The 6,000-nt window shown below is 44.5% G+C and overlaps 1 pseudogene; it reads right to left on the bottom strand.

Annotated features, from left to right (window-relative positions):
* Positions 1-3,535: 3,535 nt before the first annotated feature.
* On the bottom strand, positions 3,536-4,745 carry LOC129507668 (tubulin beta-3 chain-like; annotated as a pseudogene).
* Between the last annotated feature and the right edge of the window lie 1,255 nt (positions 4,746-6,000).

Raw genomic sequence — 6,000 nt, 5'->3', positions numbered from 1 at the left:
TTCAGCAAAGTTGTACAATCGAGAATAAGGATTTTTGCTTTTCAGCTTTTCAGAAAATTAATAGACGATCTTTATTTCAGCTGTAAAAGTATCTCCAGTGATAATAGGTCTACATGGGCTTTACGTGACCATGAATCTCATTTGTCCTTAATTTTATATAAGACACTTGTCCCCTATAATTTGGCTGATAGAATACTTCACCAGAGTATCGAATTTCTCCTTTTCCCTGTTTCTCAGATTATTATATTTTGAAAGCACAACTGCATCCTCCCACTTGCCTTCCCTGAGTTTATTCAGCAGAAATGTTTGAGTTCTTCCCATACACAAGCTCACCATGGTGTGTGTAATACATAGTGTTTAAGATCATTACCTGTTCTTTGCCCATTCTGGGCAGTAAGATCTTGATGTCATAGTCAAGTAACATCCTCCAGTCCAGAAATTTTCCTGTAACAGTTAAGATGGTTCCTTCCTGGAGAAATCAGTGAAGGTGGTCAGAGACATTTAGCATGAGAAACACCTACCTGCGTATGTGTGTGTATGCACGCAGACATATATGTGCTTATGTGTACAGCTCTGACCTGACCCTGCCTGTGGCAGACAGGGTATGAGACTCGGGAGATTTAGTTAATTCACTTAGCTTGTTACCAAAAGCAGTGGACACCCCTATTGAGTGACTCCTGTCCCTGGCTTTGTTCTCTCCACCCCTTGCAGCTGATACTTCTGGGATGTTGTTTTGCCCTGTCAACATCTCTGCCTCAGTCTGTTTAAGAATAATTGCTCAGAAGTGATGCTATGAATTGAGTTTTGTAGATGGCAGTGCTGAGGTTTGCTCCTTCCATATTCTTAGCAATGGCATAGCTGTGTTACATGTCCTCTTCAGGCTCCATCTCTGTCTGTTGCTGTGTTACGAGCTGTGAGTGGTGTAGACTATGCTGATAAGGGTGGATCCATTCTGCTCCTTTCTGTAGGAAGAAGAGCTTTCCAGCCACGGTCTGGGCAGAATCCTGTTTCCACCATCAGGCAAGCCCCAGTGGCGTTGCCCTCGCCTGCTCTGAGGGCTCTCGCCTTGTAGCAGCTGGGGGCTGCTCCCTCATCTCCCATTGACTCGCTGTTGGGCATCGTGTTGGGTGTGTAAAGAGCCAGAGCCAGGCAGAGCTGGCCTAGGACACTTCAGAGGTCACCACGTTTCCATCACTTGGCTGCACAGAAGTTTAGAGTAACGATCCAGAGATGTTTAGTTTCTGATAGAAACATTTAAGGAAAGTTACCTGACTTTAAGCAGTAACAGAGTTCATCCCATATCAGAGTAGAAGTCTTTTGTGCAGGACTTTAAAAAGTCCTCAATATGCTAATTATCACAAGTCACCAAGGTGAGCATGTGATTGGTATTTAGTATTCCCTTGTCTTCTTTGATCCTGAAACTCACTCTTCCCTCAAGGAAATAGAATTTGGAAAACACAGTTCTAGACTAATGGAAGATCACAAATAGGAGTCCCCTCAAATTCTTTCTTCTTACTGCAGTGTAGTTGACATACAGTATAGTGTTAGTATCTGGTGTAGGATAAAGTGATTCATCATGTCTGTACGTCTCCCGGTGCTCGTCACAACAGGTGTGCTCCTTCATCCCCATCACCTGCTTCCCATTCCCCTCAACCTCCCCTGTAGAGTTAAAAGTCTCTTTATCTCTCTATTTTTTAAAATTTTTACATGAGAGAGAGAGAAGGCATGCATGCATGTGTGCATGTGAGCAGTGGGTAAGAGTGAAGGGAGAGGGAGAAGCAGACTCCCCCTCCCTGAGCAGGGAGCCCAACATAGGACTTGATCCCAGGACCCTGAGATCATGACCTGAGCTGAAGGCACTTAAATGACTGAGCCACCCAGGTGCCCCTGTTTATCACCTTTTAAAATTTTATTTCTTAAATTCTACATAGGAGTGAAATCATGTGGTATTTGTCTTTCTCTGACTTATTTTACTTAACGTAATACCCTCTAGGTCCATCCATGTCATTGCAAATGGCAAAATGTCATTCTTTGTGATGACTGAGTCATGTTCCATTGTGTATAGACCACATGTTTATCCATTCATCAGTTCATGGGCACTTGGGATGCTTCTGTGTCTTGGCTCTTGTGAATAACACTGCAGTAAACCTTGAGGTGCAAGCATCTTTTAAGTTAGTGTTTTGTTTTCTTTGGGTAAATCCCTTTCCTGCCTTATTTCTCTACTCAGCCCCATTTTTTTTTTTTTAACTCAGCCCCATTTAAGGTCTAATGAAATGTCATTTAGACTCTTGGTTTCAGCTCAGATCATGATCTCAAGGTCACGAGCCCAATGTGGCACCAGTGCTCAGCACAGTCTGCCTGAGATTCTCTCCCTCCCTCTCTTTCTCTCTCTCTCTCTCTCTCCCTTTGCCCTTCCCCCTACTCTGTCTCTCAAATAAATACATCTTAAAAAAAATTGAGGCTTGAGAGAAAGTCCCAGAAAGTCCTGCATCTATCAAATATGAGTTCCAGAGAAAGAGGACTGAAAAAAAAGTAATAAAAGTAATGACAGGAAAACATCAAAAGTGAGTCTCCAGATTTAAGGGGATTATTAAAAATTAAGCAGGATGAAAAACAACCATAGATATTAAAGAGGTTCAAAACAAGTCTCCCCAAAATGTGTCATTTGGGCACATGGACTATTTTAAACTGAAAACAATCAAGACCCAGAAAACTCAGGAAAAATTCTTACTGCTCCCTTAACTACCTGAAAGAATTTAGACAGAGACCTAGCCCAGAAAGACAACTATTATCAGGAATATTTTTTTTTATTATTGGAGTTCAATTTGCCAACATATAGCATGACACCCAGTGCTCATCCCATCAAGTGCCCCCCCTCAGTGCCCGTCACCCAGTCACCCCCACCCACCTCCCTTTCCACCACCCCTTGTTCGTTTCCCAGAGTTAGGAGTCTCACATGTTCTGTCTCCCTTTCTGATATTTCCCACTAATTTTTTCTCCTTGAGGAATAGTTTTTTTATCTGAGTGACAGTTCTGTATGGCAGGGCAAACATCTAACTGCCAAACATCTTTTTTCCTTATTGTCCTGTGAATCATCCTCCTTTCTTTGAAGCCCCAGGTCCCTGTCCCATTCCTTAGCTGAAGTTGGCATATAAATAGGAACTGCCCAGCTTGACCTTATGTCTCATATTCTTTTTTTTTTCTGACAGCAATAAATTTATTAAGTATTCCCCCCCAAAAATATAAACACAGTAAAAACAAAAAAAAAAAACAGTAAAAACAAAAAACAAAACAAGCCATAAAACAGGCCTAGAGCTGACAATAAAGCAGACACGATGGAGCTGACCTATGGTGGGAAAACAGGACTCACGTGGGGTGGGGATGCCGTAAATACTGGAGGACAGTCGGGAGCCCTAGGGCGCTGTGGATCAGAGCTGGTGGGAGCAAGGCTTGGGGCAGTGTCAATGGCGACATGGCTCTTGGGGGACAGGCCTCTGGGCCACAGCAACAGCCTGGCTCTGCCCCTCCAGCTGCTTCACTTGGGGCCCTGAGCCTCGCACTCCTCTTCATCTTCATACATCTCGCCCTCCTCCTCGGCCGTGGCATTCTGGTACTGCTGGTACTCGGGCACCAGGTCGTTCGTGTTGCTCTCGGCCTCAGTGAACTCCGGCTCGTCCACGCCCTCGCCCATGTACCAGTGCAGGAAGGCCTTGCACCGGAACATGGCTTGAGCCCCCTGAGTGGGATGTCACACACGGCTACCTTCACATTGTTGGGGATCCACTCGATGAAGTAGCTGCTGTTCACCTCCTTCATGGACATGTGCCCGCGGAAGACGGTGGCCACGGTCAGGTAGCAGCCATGGCGGGGGTCACAGGCAGCCATCATGTTCTTGGCATCAAACATCTGCTGAGTGAGCTCGGGCACTGTGAGCGTGTGGTAATGCTGGCTGCCCCTCACGGTGAGTGGGGCAAGGCTGGGCATGAAGAAGTGCAGGCGGGGAAAGGGCACCATATTCACGGCCAGCTTGAGCAGGTCAGCATTGAGTTGTCCGGGGAAGCCGAGAGAAGTAGTTAGCTGATTTATTTGCCATCAGCCGACACCAGATGGTTGAGGTCACCGTAGGTGGGCGTGGCCACTTGAGAATGTGGAAGCAGATATCATACAAAGCTGGTGGGGGGACAGCAGGCATTGTAGGGCTCCACCACTGTGTCCGACACCTTGGGCAAGGACATCACACTGAAGATGTTCATGATGTGGTCGGGGTACTCCTCGGGCACCTTGCTGATGAGCAGTGTGCCCATCCCGGACCCTGTGCCCCCGCCGAGTGAGTGGGTCAGCTGGAAGCCCTGCAGGCAGTCACAATTCTCACACTCCTTCTGCACCATGTCCAGGACTGAGTCCACCAGCTCTGCGCCCTCCGTGTAGTGACCTTTGCCCCAATTGTTGCCATCCCCACTCTGACCAAAGATGAAGTTGTCAGGCCTGAAAAGATGCCCAAAGGCCCCAGACCGGACACTGTCCAAGGTTCCAGGCTCAAGGTCCACCCGAATGGCCCGAGGCACATACTTATGAGAAGAGGCCTCCTTGTAGTAGACACTGATGCGTTCCAGCTGCAGGTCTGAGTCACCCACATAGTTGCCACTGGGGTCTATACCGTGCTCATCGCTGATGACCTCCCAGAACTTGGCTCTGATCTGGTTGCCACACTGGCTGGCCTGGATGTGCACGATCTCCCTCATGCTCAGTGCATGTGGCGGGAGGCTACGGGACACGCGAGGATGGGTCGGGGCTGGCTGTGGATATGTCTCATATTCTTACAGCCCCTTCATACATATGTAATCAAATTTGTTTTCTCCTATTAATCTATCATATGTTAATTCAATTATGAAACCAGTCAAATAACCTTGAAGAGTAGAAGGAATTTTTTTCTCCCCAATATGTTCTTATGAGATGAAAAAAAAGAATAATATCTTAAAAGCTTTCAAAGAAGAAATATAATTATCTACAAAGAACGGATCCAATTGGTATTAAATTTTACTATAGCAATGCTGGATACAAGAAGTGGATAAATTAAATTTTCAAAGTAGCAAATGAAAATATAAATTTGAATCTAAACAACAAAATATTCACCAGTAACAGGATGATTAGATGAGATACAGTACATTCATATTATGAGCTATGATTCAGCAGTTAATCATAACACCGTCTCTAAGACATATTGTTAGTGAAAAAGTAAGTTGCAGAATCATATATGTCAATCATGGCTCAACCAGAGATACAGAATTAGGAAGAAATATGAAATACGAGATGGATCACAAAAACTTGTCTCACGCAATTATCAAGGCTGGCTAGGCAAGCTGGAAAATCACAGGGCATCAGGAAGGGAGTAATCTACATCTGTCAGTTGCAAGCTGAGACTCATGCCCCCAGACAGAATTTTTTCTTAAGAAAAGACTCAGTTCTGTTAAGACCTTTCAAATTGGGTTATCTGGGATAATATCCCTATCTAAATCAACGGATTATGTAATCACATCTTCAAAGTACCTTCAAAGCAACACCTAGATAGGTGTTTGATGGAATTATTAGGAACCATATAACCTCGCCAAGTTGACACATAAAACCAACCATAATGCTTGTGATTTTAGATACACATTTGTATTATGATACAGATGCACTGCTGCACGGTGTGTGCATGTGTGTATGTGTGTATGTAGACAGAGTTCAGGAAGGATGCACATCAACTTGATAACAATAGGACAGAGTAAAAATTAGCAAGTTGAAAAGTAGAGTGGTGTAGGGCAAAGAGGAGATTCACTTTTTACTCTTTATAGTTCTGGTGGGGGATGCTGATAATGAGGCAGACACGGATGTGCAGGGGCAGGAGGTAAATAAAGTGCTGAGCCTTTGGCTTAATTTTTCTGTGACTCTAAAATTACTCTAAGAATTAATTTCTATTCTTTTTCTAAGATTTTATTTTTTATTTTTATTTTATTTTTT

Source organism: Nyctereutes procyonoides, unplaced genomic scaffold, assembly GCF_905146905.1.
Source record: "Nyctereutes procyonoides isolate TBG_1078 unplaced genomic scaffold, NYPRO_anot_genome, whole genome shotgun sequence".
Taxonomy (NCBI): Eukaryota; Metazoa; Chordata; class Mammalia; order Carnivora; family Canidae; genus Nyctereutes; species Nyctereutes procyonoides.
Note: the sequence above shows the minus strand (reverse complement) of the source record. Positions and strands in the feature narration are given on the sequence as shown.